Source organism: Anas platyrhynchos, chromosome 16 (genome assembly GCF_047663525.1).
Source record: "Anas platyrhynchos isolate ZD024472 breed Pekin duck chromosome 16, IASCAAS_PekinDuck_T2T, whole genome shotgun sequence".
NCBI classification, from domain to species: Eukaryota; Metazoa; Chordata; class Aves; order Anseriformes; family Anatidae; genus Anas; species Anas platyrhynchos.
Window position 1 is genome coordinate 9843078 of NC_092602.1, and position 15291 is coordinate 9858368.

A 15291-nucleotide genomic window follows, 5' to 3' on the forward strand; every position below is an offset into this window, starting at 1 on the left:
GAAATTCCAGCAAATCCCTTGCTGGAACTCTGACAGAGGCAATTCAGAAAGTCAGCCAGAGACCTGCCCACACCCATCACCAGTGCTTTCCAAGGCTGGAATGAGATAAAGTTGCATTTAAGTTTTGCACTCAGGCTCAAATGTTAGCCGTTTCCTTTCTCTCTCTTTTGAAAGACATACATGTGTTTATACACACGCAGACACACACATCACTTCTGGTATTTCTTCTGAAATTTCTACTCTTTGTAAGGATTTTCTGAAGTTTGAGTCACGGGATTAGTTACTTGCTGCTATCTAGGAAGGTGTGCACAAACCGGTAAGGAAACATCTCCTGCCTCACTTTGGACTTCTGTCCAGGCTTTCAGCTGCAAAAAGTCAGTATGTGCAGTTTGCTCACATCCCCATTCTTTGGTAACTGATTAAGGACATGTTATTTAGCTTTAGCATGAGCCAAGAAAACACATTTCTTCATAGCTGAAAAACATCTAGTTCCAGCTCAACTGGTTTTGGAGAAGATTTGGCTGAGAAGAATGAGGATGCCCTCCTGGAGATAGATGTTCTGGCCTCTTGTGGGTGTGACTCTCCCAGCAGGACTTGACAATTCATCATGTTATTGCAGAAAATGCATGTGAGTTCTGTTAATAGGGTCCTCTTCCAGGAGAGACTCTAGAATCTCTGTTCACCCGGTGTCATTGTTCCAGAAGCAGAACTATTACTGCTGGAAGGGAATGGGCTTTTCTAAGCCACAAAAAGAGGACTGTGGGTGAATTTAGTGTGCAATTTGAGATGAGTCCTTCTTATCATCCAGAACATTTGCATAAAATGGCTTCCCCTGTTCTTGGTTTAATGGATAAGCGAATCAAGCCTTTCAATGTATATTGAAAATAGCCATAAGGATTTGCCATCTGTACATTGCTCCCTTTCCATACCCACTGTCTATAAGGAAACATTTCTCGAGTGGTCATCTAGAGGAGCTGGCAGAGGGAAAGCTCAATGCCTAGCCAAGCTGACTCTGCAAGTAAAACATTTGGACAACACAACGATGAAAGTTTTGGAGGCATTTTGCAGTGGCTTTACTATGTTCATTTTTTCTTCAAAGAAATGCTCTTAAGATTTTCTTGCAAGCTGGTAATTTTTCTGCTGTATCAAATTTCCTTCCCTTCTTCATCTATCTGGGAGAAAATTTAGTTGGTATATGAACATTTGCATGGCATATTTATTTGTGCTGGGAAAAAAAATCAAGTATGGGGTGGAGAAACTTGCCTCAAAGTTACAATGGCAGCTGCAGAGCTGATGAAGGACCCCCATCCCTGGTCCCTTAACTATTCATCATCTTGTAACTAAATAAAAGGATAGCCAACGGGCAGTTAAATAAATGACAAACCTGCACAGTGATCTGGCTTCATCTGCCTGAGCAAAGCTGCTTCTTACAGTCAGCAGCAGAATCCCATCCATCTCCTCTCAGAGGCAAGCCCTGAGAGCTGCCTAGCAGCACGCACCCGGGATACACAGAGCCCATGATCTATCCATGGGGTTAGGCAGAAAGTAGTATCCAAGGTACCTATCATGGCAACATCTAAATGCAAGTATCAGAGCACTTTACAGACAAAAAGGTCTTTCCCCCAGGCTGTTTAAAATTTGCATGTTCCTATGTAGCACTGAAGATAGCAGCAGTGGTGATTCATTAAGATAATGGTTTAAGTAGGAGGCTTAAGAAAGTCAGGGTGGATTAACATCCAAAGGGCTGCAGTTGGAGCTTCTCCACTCCAGCCTGCCACCTTCCATTTTATGGGGAGGGACAAGTTCCAGGAGTCCAAAAGAGAATTATGAATTAACAGCAACTATATCACAACTACAATGCATTAATGTACAAGAGCACCATATTCCAGCCCATCCTTCTTAGCAAGGTCAAGAACAAAATTTCATGTTAAAAGAAAATTTTCTTTGGCATTATAAGTTATTGGGTTTTCTTTTTTTTTCTTCTTTTTTTTTTTTTTTAATTAGTTTGTTGGCATAGGTTCTCCACAAAAAAAAGAAAAAAAAAAAAAAGGCATTTTTAAAATCTAATATTACTTTCTGGCCCTCTTAGAAACAATAGTTTTCTTCTGAACAACTGTCTTTCCCCACTATTGAATAATCAGACAGGTTTGATAAATTGATTGCTCCCCACATATCACTGTAAATATACACAAGGAAAAAAGCATACAAGTCCTTTCCACACCCCAGCATTTAATGCACTTGTGACAGTTACGAGCTGAAACATGTTTTCTGTCCATAACATGGGGTTAATGCTGAGACAGTGACAGGTAGCTAATATTTCATCCCTGCTAAGTGAGAGGCCTTTGCACAGTGACTTTGTTACAATACTCCCAGTTGCCTTCTAGAAAGATGCACAGGCAACCTATTTTGCTATTCTTCTGCTCACTCATAATAGTTGCTATAGGGCATCCCAGTGCACATTGCCCCACTCACCGCTAGCTGTGCTTGGTCTGAACGTCTTCTAGGCACTCTATCCCATGCTGATTCAGTACAGAATAGCTTCCTAGAATACAATTATAGAAAGAGTAAGGGTTTGTCTTAAAAAGGGATTATTCCAGAATAGCTATTCCTTATTCCCAATCACCTCTTCGGTAGGATTATGAAGTTAACTGGGAACAGCTCTTCTACTCAGATTTGTAACTTACCTTGGTCTGAATCAGTGACCCTGTGTAAATGTGCCCTTAGTTAGTACATTATCATACAGTCAGTGTGATGGGTTCGTCAATAAAAACAGACTCCTAGCTGCAATGAGAGTAGAGCTGCTGCGTGGACCCATCTCAGCTGAGTTTGTTGTACCTTGGGCAGTTTACAGGATCAAGAAATAGGTTTAAAAATAGTTGTTCCTTTAATGTTAGATCTCATCGGTACTGCGTGTGATATTTTGTAACTTAGAAGTCTTTGCGACTGCCTTGTTCAAACTTGGTTTATTCCTTAGATATATGGACACTTTAACAGCAGGGAAATTCTGAGTTCTGTAGCTTCTTTGTTTATTAAGTTCTTAGCTTGCAAGATTTCTCATCCAAAAAGGGCTGAGAAAGTACCTGGCACATCTTGGATGCTTATTGAATACATTAAATAAATCAAACGTTTTATGATAAAATTCCACTCCCCCACACCAAACAGATGTAGGTGCAAGTCAAAGAGGCTTGAAAAATTGCACTAAAATTGATTTTGCTCCAGTTTTCCCCAAAGGAAAAAATTTGTGTGTGGGTTGAGACAAAAACATGGAAAATTTCAGCTATCATGAACAACTGAGAGGAGAAATGGAAGAAAGACAGAAGCCAAAACTGAACTTCACATTCAGACTGCATAATTTATATTCTCTCTAGTGTTCTGTATTACAGGCATTCCTGGACTTAAACGTAAAGTGAAAGACTTTTCCTTGGGCTCATCACATTTATAGAGAAAAGTGCCAAATAGCTTAATGCTGGAGCCTTCCAGCCAGCTCAGGGGAAATCGCAGATCCATAGAGAACTCTGCTTGATAACAGATTCTGAGAGGCTGGAAAAGAGAGGACCCAACATAGCGAGGACAACAGCTACAAAATTGGGTAGAGCGGTACTCAGAAATACTCATCAAGTCCTACAGCACAAACCATGAGAACATCTACCACTTGAAACATATTCAGATCCATTACATGTACAGGGAAGGAACAGAAACAAAACACTACTCTGTTAAGGCTGCATCTAGGCTGTCAGGGTATGACTTGGTTTACCCAGCTGTCAAGCATCACAGCCAGTTCTTCAGCTGGTGCTAGGTATTGTTCTGTAAGTGGGGCCCCAGCACATTGGCACCTCTCCTGGGAACTGTGGCCTCAGGAGGAAGCTCTGCTGCCTTATTGCCCAAGAAGTCCCTGCTCTCGGGTCCACCCTCATGCTGTTGTCACTTTACCCACCAACTCCGGGGATAAACAGCACTTCCCACTTTGACCCTCTGCACAATTTCCTATGCCAGAAGCCCATGCCCAGGCAGAAAGTGTCAGTGGCCAGAGTTCAGCCATTTGCAAGGACAACGCTGGCATCTCAAGGAACTCTGACAAAGACGGGCACGGCACTCAGTATTTCAGGGCAGCGTTCAACTGCCAGATCCACCAGACCAATTTTTTTGTATCCCTGCAATTCCTTGTTTATCCCACACCTCCCACATCCACACTGACAGAGCTGGTCCATCCCGTACACTGGGTGAATCAGGGATCCTATGTCAAAAAATAGCAGGTGACCCAGCCTGCAATTACTTGGTCGCGGGATCTGCGTAACTTGCAGTCTCCCTTTGCACACCGGCAATCTTAGTCCACATATGTATTGTTTTATAGGCAACTTTTATGGTCTCTTTTCCCTATAGGACAGAAATTTAAGAGAGACCTGATACAAATGGGAAAGGGCAATTATAAATATATGCAAGTCAGATCAGGAAAGAAAAAAAAAGAGAGAAACTGAAACCACTTCCAGTCTCTCTATCCAACAAATTCCACACTCTCATGGTCTCTGGCACTACTTCACAGTAACCCCAAAAGATGTTCACCTGCTCCCACAGCAATAAGAAACAAACAGTGAAACAGGAACAAAGAAGCTCCCACCTAGGATGACCGACATAATCCCCTGACAGTATATCACAGAAGGAAAACCTTATTATCATTAAAGCAGAGGAAAAACAAACACACACGCACACACACGCAGCTCCACTGCTGTGCACTACTAGCATCCTCCCCATTTTCTATACACATCTAATATCAGGAGATTTATATTCAGGCCAAAAGCTCACGCTGGCAGGAGAGGAAAGTACTTTGGAGAAGAGAGAGGAAGGAAAAAAAAAAAGCCTCCAGTTTCTTGGCTTGTGATCAGCAGGCTGGATGCATTCTGTGGAACTAGGCCAAAGCGTTAGTTATTATATTCAAGAGAACATCTGAATCCCAGCTCAAGGGAGCCGAGTTTGTGGCTCTCATTTATGCTGTATATCAATTGAATATCAAACCACATTTTCCGCCTTCTGAATAATAAAGCTTAATAGTTTGGGACTCCCATATGGTCTATTGTTAAAATATTTCCAAACACTGGCTGCTGCTTTATTTCTGAAGGGAAGATTTCTCTTTCCTCTTCAAGCTTTACTTGTTTAAAAGATGCTTGTAGCAAAAGCTAAATATATTCATCTTTTAAATATTTCCAGAGTTCTAAGGAGGCCTGAAAAATGAGGGGATAAGGAAAAGCAAATACATTTTTTAAATTGGCTCTTTTTTTTTTAATGTCACATGCAAATGTTTGTTCCAGGCAGAAGCAGCTGGTGCCACCAGGCTCTGCTGTTCAGAACAGGGGGTGCAGGAGCTTTCAGAACCCATGAGCTGTTCTAACAAAGGAAGACCACACAGACTCAAGCCATTCACAAAAGGACCCAGGCCGATTATTTGACTATTACTTACAAGGAAGCTTGGCCAGTAATGTAGGCAATAAATACTGGAGAAACCTGTTCTGTGCATAACCCAGGTTTGTCTTTTCACAAGTCCTGCTCTCTAATTAGCTACTCATTCCTGGAGGGCATTGCTGATGGATGGAGTGTATCAATTTGGTATACTTAAAAAAAAAAAAAAGTTAAGAAACTTGTTAAATAATAAAAGCATCAGCATAATAAACACTATAAACACTGTGCAGTAGGTTAGGAACAGTAACTGGTGCTCCTTCCCAGTCACACCACAGAGGAATATTCCTGTTCTTTCTCTTTGGAAAAATAAAAATAAAAATTAGTGGCACAGAGATTCTGTAGCTCACGAGGGCTTCCGTGCCGTGAGAAATGTTCAACTTCTAGCCCTGCTTTCACCCCTGTTCGATTAATGTGGAAGAGCTCAACCGCGCAGTGAGCAGAAGTGAAACTGCACAGCGCAGCCTGGTTGTGCGCTGGGGTGAACCTCAGGTCTCCACCTCACCCCGCTCTGCCCTCTCTCAGATAAGCCTCAAGCTCTCTCGGATGGAGCCCTCGGTGCAGCACCAGCTTGCGTTTCTGCTGGTCGCCCAGCAAAACAGAAGGTGCTGTGCTAGGCACGGCCAGCAGCACAACAGTACAAAAATGCAGCCGCTCCTAGGGCCCAGGGACCTACATAGAAATTTCTGCTCTCTCCTTTCTCTTCTGTTCTTGCCCTCATTGCTACTTCTCGTTCCTGTCTCCTACTGCCTGCCTTCTGCCTGCCCGCCCCCCTCCATCACCTCTCTGTATCTGCCCCCCCATCACCTTCACCGCTCCAGTGTGCAAGGCTTCAGGCAGCTGTCCTAACCCTCAGACTGGCTGCTCATATTCATCAGCTGCCTCCTGCCCAGGAAGGAAGAAATTCCAGTATTTCAACATTTGCTCTCATCCCAAACTGGGGAGAAAAAATGAAATTAAAGACTCTTCGTAGATGGAAATTCACAAGTTAAAAAAAAAAAAAAAAAAGAAGAAAAAAGAAGAGAAACCTATTCATGAACATCAGTGCATTTTGAAACGGAATATTTTGACATTTCTGAAACCAAGGTTGGTTCATTTTGTTTTGGTGACCTGACCCAAGAAATTTTGCTTTGAGTCAGTACACTATTGAACTGCCTTTATTCTCACACTGGCACACAGCCTCAGAGGCCCTGCAGTTTGGCAGCCTGATAACCCTGCTTGCACTGCTGGGTCTGTCTCCATGGCTGGAAGGCCCCGTGGCACAGCGTGGTCCCAGGGAGAGCTGTATGGGAAATCCAGGTCCCTGGGAGTCCAGAGGAGGACAAGTACATCACAGTGCTGCTCTCTGAGCAGCCGTGCACGGTGAGGAGTGTGGCACAAAGTTTTGAACTAATCTGGGTGAAACCTTTCAGACCAGTTGAAGAAAAGCAAAGGAAAGAAGTATTCCCATTGTCACAGCATAGACCCGTCAATGTAACAGTTCTGGTAAGGAGCAAGTTTCTTAGTTGTACAGGTGAACAGACACCTAGAATTGGGCTTTTCTAAGGGGGAAAAAAAAAAAGTTTCTAATTCAAAGAAACTATTTTTCCCAGAAAAGCCACTCCAAAGGAAAGCTCAGATCAGGCTCAGACCGACCACAGCAGCACCTTCATTCGGGCACTCGAACACGCTGTCTTAAAAGCAATGCAGTGAACGAAGCTCACTCTTACAGAAATTCCCCAGCAGGGAACTTAAATCGCAGCAATATCAGCGCCCCTCCACCTCCTACACAGCTCCTGGTGTGACCCAAGGACTGCAGGACTGAGTTCATCGACCAAGTATAACGTCTGGTTTAGAGAGGGTCTGACGAGGATGGAGGCTGAGGTTTAGCAGCAGATGCCTGAACCTCGCTTCTGGCCGAGGCACAGCCGTGGCTTTTGCATTGGTGAGGAAGAGGCGAGTGCTGGTGGAGCTGCTGCAGGCTTTGAGTTCTGCCCCAAAGCTAAGGGCTGCCACCAGCTCGTGCTCACCAAACTGCTCTTAAAACAAGGCGAGAGGTTTCAATGAGGTCTAGTGTACGTTCACAGAAAGTTAATTTAGCTCTTTTCCTGCAGAATCTGTAACGGTTGTCTCATAATGCGTGTTTTTACCCCTAGGTCTGTGCATCCGAGAGAAGGTAGAGAGAGTGCTTGTGGATGCATGGTTTTGATTTACTTTAAAAAAAAAAAAGAGAGAGAGACACTTAGCCTGTAGTTTTAGTGTTGGAAACTGTAATAAACCTCTCTTTTTAAACCCCATAACCTTGTGACTGTTTTATAGTTATAAGGAATCATAACCAGAGAAAGATTTAGCCTAACAGTGATCTGCCCTCAAAGACATTAATCTGTCACATCTAATAGAAAGGGAATAAGGAGACGAACCTTTTCTCTGAGCAACACAAACAGATGGTGCATGGCTTTGGTGGGAACGTACCGAACATTGCCCCTGTGACAGGGGGGCATTTGGCAGCACTGCGCACCCAAAGACGCTGCTTTAGTCAGTGCGAAAGGTATCTGCATGATTTCCTTGTGTTTTAAAACCCGAATTCTTTATGATCGTATCTCACTGCTTTTGTGGTTGACACATCCAACCAGCTTTCCACCCACTTTTTCACCCCCTTTCTACCAGTAAGATTGGATCTTCCTTCTGCGTGTAATTTCTACATCTTCTCAAATTAATTCTTCACTTTTGGGGAATCAGCAGAAGATAAACAAGTGCATTGTGCCAACACGTTAAAGCTCATTTTTCTATCAATATTTCAAATACAACTTCAATTGCCTAGGCTTCTGGTAGTTTCTTTCTTACCTCATCAAGCACACTAAAGTCTTCAAGATAGTTTCTCTTTTCTTTCTTTCCTGTGCCTTATATGGTAAATAAAGGGTTTATTTTCTCTTCCCCCTTCTTCTCCCAAATCTCAATCCTAAACTTCTCTGGCTTAATATTTTGAGTTCTCTCCCTCCTTCCCTTAAGCATTGTTGTTTCCCCAGACTCGCCGTGAAAACCATTTCTGGATCACTTTGCTTTGGGTTCCTTCCTGTCCTCCAGAGAAGCAACAAATGCCTCCTGGGACACTTTGCTCTGTTTCCTCTCATGGAAGAAAGCCAAAGCTTACTCAACTCTTTTCCTCAGGTCTGCCGCTCAGCCCACTAACCTATCCCCATTTTCCACCCACACTGAACAAGCTGCAAGGTTTCCAAACTCGTCTGAAGAGCTTAGCCCTAAATTCAGCTCGTTGTCCTGTAAGAGACCAGACGTGAAACCAATACCAATGCTTAAGAGTTCTCATGATATCTCCAAGCAGGTGACGACCATTATTGTCAGATTCCTAGCATGCAACGAGACCGACACGGAGCACCGAAAGATACGGGGCAGCAAGAAACCAAATTCACTTGCAGCTGCAGTCCATGAGAGCAGAATGAATTCAGAGGGGCAGTAAACTTAGACGCTGCTTTTCCAGACCAGTCAGGGGAGGGCTGGTGTTGGAAGACCCGAGGTAATCCCCAGCTTACCCCTCAGCGCAGTCACAGGGAGCAAATGTCACTTTGCATGGTGCAGCATGCCAGCCAGGGAGTCTGCTTTAATTGCACGTTAATGAACATTAGCATGGAACCCAGCTTCCTTCCTCTCCCTATTTGCGATATAATTCAGATCCCAAATGAGCATTTTGCTTGAGCCTGCAACAGCAACAGAGCACAGCACTGCAGCAACAGGAAAGGGAGAGAATAAGGAAAAAAAAAATCCAGGTGGTAGACACTTACTGCTCCGGCCACTGCAAAAAGTGGAGGCTTGAGTGCACATTTTTGCCTGATTGCATAGCTGTCTCTGCTACCCATCTAATCTGCTTAGAAAACTGGTTTTGAAGGATATGGTTCAGACATACCACTCACATGGGGGGGGGGGGTGATGAGGGGAAAAAAAAGTGCTGCAGCTGCAAAAGATAAAATAGAGACAACTAATTTTCTCAGAGGTTGCAACACAACCTCTCCCCCTCCTCCACATGCAGTCACTGCACTGGCAGGATAAGCTGGAGATTCTCCAGCGTAAGCAAGAAGGCACAATGAGGTGTGCAGGCCCTTCCCCACCCCGATACCCACAGCCCTTGGGGGTACCACAGCGAGCGCAGGCTGACAGCCCGGCCGCTCAGCGGGAGGTGCTGACATTCCTCCGCCTGCTCCTTTCCGTTGTGTTACCATTTTTGAGGGGGGGACGTGAGAAAGGCAGGCTGCTCGATGTTACGCCGAGACAATAAGGAGCGTGAGGGAGCTGCAGGCTCCTGCCGTACCAATTGGTGGCTGGGCTCTGAACGCGCATTGTGTGATCCGATTTCTCCTGTCATCCAAGCCCTTTTGCAAACCCCGAGCACACGTTCATGGCAGCCATGTGTCCTGAAACTTAAGACAGCTGAGGGGGACGGGAGGGGTCGGGAGAGAAGAGGACCACTGGATTTCTGGTGACAGTGGCTAAAATCCACATTTGCACAAGGAAGCCTCGCTTTAGATAGTCACTTAGCAAAACAACTACAGCTGCTGACAGGCAAGAGGTACAGTTTCAAGTGACCATCAGACGTAAAATAGGCCAAATAAATTACCACAGCCTACAGGGAGTGGGTGGGCGTGCTCCCACAAACGCAGCAGAGATAACAAATGGATTACCAACGGGTGACCGATGTCACGATGAGCAGACCCTGATTTCAGCTACACCGTGGCGATGATATTACCTAAGATCTAGCAGAAGCGAAACTGAAATGAGAGTCTGACCCAGGATGTCAGGGAGGCAGCTGCTTTGGGTTTTTAATGCCTAGAATTTCAGCCCAGTTTGCTTTGTTTCAGGAGTTTAAGCTGGCTTCAGCAGAAGGGCAGGCAGCCTCTGCCAGCTGCCACGTGATCTGTAAGGGTGTTTTCTAAATGGACTTGGACTTTTTTTGGGGTGGGGATGGGGAAAAAGAGGAGTGGATTTTTTTGTGATGAAGGCAGACAGCATGATAAGTATATTGGCATTTTATTGTCCCTCTCCTCAAAGGTATATTTCCCTTTATTTCCATTCCCTGCCATATATACACTTACTCTCTCCTTTATGCTCTCCTATACGTAGACCCATCTGCTCCTTGAAAGTATGAAGAATGCCAGTTGTAGTCTTTGTGGGGTCTTTGAGCTTGCACCGTGTGAGTGCTTACTCTCTGACTGAAGTGAAATACAAGGTTTTTTTTACATGTGTATAAATAATTTTTCAGCTTTCCAAAACATTAATTGCTTACGGAAATTAAACATCTGCTAGCAATAAAATCCCCATACAAATGAGAAGATAGTTTCAGTTTGACTAAAATGCTTTTCTTTGCTAATTGCTAAAAATACCTCTTTCTTCTCTGCTATAATGGCAAATTCATTAGTTTGCCAATTATCAAAATATTTCCTTTCATGACAGAAAGGAAAATGTCCAGCTCGTATCTCCAAGCAATTCCTACAGTCCTGCAAAACCAAATGCGAAACTGGCTGTTACGTCTAGTCACAAAAAGTTTTCAGAGCAGAGACTGACTACGCGGGTAGCAGAGTCCACCTGCACACCTCCTCTCCTCCGTCGCCCACGGTCCCCCAGGACTCTGCCAAATTTTCTGAAGTATTATTCTGCACGCCACAGCTGCTGTGGCAGCTAGGTGCTGCAAGTGCAAGAGGAGCCCAAATGCTGATAACATGAGAAGGCTTAGAATAGCTGGTGCCAGAGGGAGAGAAGGGGCACACCAGCTGAACGCGCATCGCACAATGCAGTGAGTTAGTTGGGTAAAAGCCCCCATATGGTTGCTTGGGAACATAGAGCTAAAAGGGCTTTCACTGTTTTGAGAACTGCAGATCTCCTCCAGCTTATCATCTCACTCTCTGCAACTTGATGCAAAACCATGAAAAAAAATGGAGAAAACTCAGCATTTTGTTATACAGGAAGAGCACTAGTCCTTTGCATGAGTATGTCTTCTGCATTCAAGAATCCCAGAATGAAGCTGCAGTACTTGCCCTTTATCCACTTAAAGGATGAAAGGCCAGGCCGAACTCTCTCAAGGTCAAATAGCAAGTTCAGCAGCAGAAGATGACGAGGACTCGGTTACATCCAAATCCCATTCACCAGTTCTACCCATCAGATCGAGGAGACGTTAAACACCCTCATGTGTCAAAAATGACTAATGCCCTCGCAGGTCAGCCTGTGAGAGAGAAGTGGGAACTCGCACGTCTCCTTCCTCTGCCCCCCACCCCACTCTTCCCACTCCAGTGTGGTTCCAAAGGCCACGTGATGAGATTTCCCTAATCAGCAATTAAACAGTTAACGCTTACATTACAGCAGATGGAACGGGAGTTGCTGCAGGGAAGGTATGCAGAGGGAAGGAGGAGAAAAGAGACAGCAATGGGGAAAAAGCAGGCACAGAAACAAACCTGAAGGAAAGCAGTTTTCCCACTAAAACAAGTGATTAGTTGACAACGTAACCCTTAAGACTTTGTCTAGACTTGGATAAAATGCAATATTGTAGAACATGCTTGGGAGGCATCGTGGAGGCAAGGCACACGGCCTTTAAGGTTGTGGTAGCCAAGGCAGAGGCTAATTAGGACGTGTTCACTAACACGTCCTGATGTTCCACGCTTCAATCCTTGCCCAAGAACTCAAGGCTATGCAAAGCAAAGGTCTCTGATGTTGTCCCAGTGATTGTAAGGGCAGCACTACGACATGGTGCAGAGAAATCAGAATGGCGAGGATCAGCCCGAGTGTTACACCCAGTATTTTTCATAAGCTCGTTGAGTGTCTCTGAATATTTCTGTCTAAAATATTCGTCAGTATCTTACTGTTCAACCTGCTGTGACATTTTTCCTCTAAAAATCTAATCAGAGCTCCAAATGCCAATAGGAAAAGAGGCCACAGGCTAACAGCCTACACTCTTGTGAAACTTCTCCTTTTGCTCCAGTGTTTGCTCAGGCAGATTTGGGAAGGAGGGGGTGGGGGAAAAGAAGAGAGGGCGAACAAAAGTGTGCCCAGGGCCTTAGCAACACCATCATTTTGACAATCCATTACCAGATTTGTAATTAAAAGCAAGTCCCACCTCACTAGGGCAGCCAGATGCATCCACAGAGAACTTGTTCAGAGACTCGTTACAATAAATACCAGGAGAATTACGAATGTTGTAGCTTCTTCTTAACCCTTCCAGCAGTATTTCGGGAACCGCCTGTCAGTTTGAAAGACTGATCGTTTTTCTCTCAGCTTGTTGTAGGCTCTAGGTGTGCCCCTAACCAAATAGGCTTACCACTTAAAAGCTTAATTGCACCTGTGGCTTAAACCTTATCCCAGACAGTATTTGGGAGCATTTGGATTTGGGCGTTTCAGGTGTGGGACTGGGGCCTGCATTCACAAACAGAGCTAGACAAGTCAGAGTAGGAGCCCCTGCTGAAAGCAGACTATGCCAGGGAGCCATGGATGGGGAAAAAAAATAGTGCTTTTCCCATTTTGATCACATTTACCTGTATTTACATTTCCAAAGTTGGGTCTGAGTAATGTCCACCTCCTTGTTTGTGACTGAAGGCAGGCTTCACAGTCTCAGATTTCTTTTCCACAACAAAAAAGATCAAAGTTTGAGCTACTTGTGCAACTTAGGTGTTTACAGTGAACTGGTCTAATCGCGTGGCAAGCCCTCCCTCCCTCCCGTTATCAGTCTCACGCTCAGCCCAGCTCTTTCATTCCATATGCACCAGGAAGGACAGCAAGGAAAGAGCCCACGTCTGGCTTGGATTATAACCACCATCCCTTCTGTCTGCTCCCACCCTGGAACTAAAACACAGCGTGCTGGGGAAAGCTGTAATGCATTCGCTTTTCTGCAAGGCTGGCAAGTCCTTCCCAGGTTGTGTTCCTAAAGAGGCTTTTAAAAAGCAACCAAGTGCCGTGTGAAGAACCAAAATAAAAGAGTGGGTTCCCTTCACTCACCCTCTCAGCACTGCCCAGGCTATACAGACACATAGCGCCTTAGTGCCAGAGGAGCCCTGTGCTGCCTCCTCAATTACTGGAGAAGATAAATAAATGCAGCCTAATAGGAGTCCACGCTTTAGAGCTTCCTCATTCTTGATCTCATTCTGTCTTCATGTGAGGACACAAACTTTCTGGGTCTCAGTTTTGTAAGCTATAAAAACGGAGCTAAATTCTAGGGTTCGGTGAAATTGTTTTAATTAATAATCGCAAAGCGCACATCTTAAGATGGAAGGAATCATATAAATATTAATGAGCTCTGACTACTGGCAGTGTGCGTGTCTCTGAGGAATCGTAAGCACCATGGATGGATCAAAGAGGGCACAGAGCTCTGAGAGACAGAGTGATGGGAGTTGGCTCTGTGTTTAACTATTTTTTAAAGTAGATCCTCAAGACTGTTGTGGATATTCCCTATCAAGTTACAGCAGCTTTCAATTAAAATTACATCTTATCCTTAGGCAAAATTCCACAGTGTACCTTTTAATATTAGCAGGGCACATTTCCACTCATGTAGATCTTCATTGTACTTACACATACCCATAGATCTCTGTAAATAGGGGTCAAACCAAGTGGGAAATGGAGATTTTCACTTCATTTTGATCAAAATAATTCCCCCCTACCTAGCTGTGTTACCAAATGACTTCTCTCTGCAGTGGCCGTGCCGTGGCACAAAGTGAGATGAGGACACGGCATCTGCTTCACGGTGTCAGTAGGACAGGGACAAGTCCCCCACACTTCAGGCATGGGACAGACCGAGACAGAAAACTAAGCCGTCATCTCCTGAGCACGAGTAGCCCAAAGACTTAGGAGAGGCCGGAGCCTTTAATCACGGTGCTGAGTGGGTTTTCTGGCTGTGACGGGGGCAGCCCCGAGCCCCCAGAGCGCTGCCCTGCCCGCTGGGCGCCGGGAGGCTCGGGAGGCTCGCGGCCTCCTCAGGAATGCCGGATGGCCGCAGGCCTCAGGAGTGTTTTCCAAAGAGGTGCTTACGTTTGTTTCTCTTAGGGTCCGGCAAACCTGTGGGTGTTTTTTTGGTGGTGGGGGTGGTGGTGGGGAATGAGGAAGAGTTACTTTTTTTTTTTTTTTTTTGAAACATTAGAAGACAACAGGGGGCAGGAACCAAAGATCTTTCTTTCTGTGAGGAAAATTCAGTCTCATCGGCTGCCTCCTTACCTCTCTCAAGGTAGTAAGACCCCGTGGCCAGCTTTCTGCGCGCTGCTCAGCAGCCAGGGCTTCCTAGGTGCTTTGTGAGCCAGGGATGTGGTGACCCAGAGGGTCTGGCCTGCTTTGTGGGGGCTGCGTTTCGGTTCCTCAGCACTCAGACCAAAGGCCCTCGGTCCAGCTGATCTCAGCCACGTCTCGTAACTTCTGCTTTTTTCAGTTAGTGCTAAGGCAGTGCTGTAGCTGCCTCTGGTTTTGTCTACACTGGGGCCACTGGAACTGATTGCTTAGTGCTGGTAGGAAGAATAAAAATCAAACAGCATTGGCACCCTCAGGGCGTTTGTAATTGTGTCCCTGAGCAGCTCAGAGGGGGTGCAGCAAAGAGATGGCATTAAGGATCCTTAACACTTCTTTGGTGAAAGGGGGAGAATTTTTTAAGATGTGCAGGACAGACAACATCTTGATAGTTACAAAGGAAAAAAAAAAAAGCCCCAGAAATGAATTTCCTCCTGGGGTACCAGTAAAAGACTGGATGTTCACAACATATGGTGAGTGGAGGCCAAACTAAGTTTAAAAACTTGGATCTACTTGCTGTGTTCAGTGCTAAAAGATAAGATGGATAAATCTTGCCAACAATCTTTAGGCAAGGAACTGTGAACCCAAACCAGCAGGACAGGA

General features: G+C 45.0%; 1 protein-coding gene across 9 annotated transcripts in view; it reads right to left on the reverse strand.

Annotated features, from left to right (window-relative positions):
• The window catches only part of HIC2 (HIC ZBTB transcriptional repressor 2), an 81423-nt gene that overhangs the window by 36989 nt on the left and 29143 nt on the right, over window positions 1-15291 (reverse strand). For 3 of the 9 annotated variants that reach the window (XM_027470273.3, XM_072024261.1, XM_027470272.3), the window contains exon 2: window positions 2473-2542. The exons of 5 other annotated variants lie outside the window; for them this stretch is intronic. The gene's annotated coding sequence lies outside the window, so the exon portion shown is untranslated. Of the gene's footprint in view, window positions 1-2472; window positions 2543-8975; window positions 9111-15291 lie in introns of those variants that run through there. One more of the 9 variants, XM_038187690.2, reaches the window with a different exon arrangement.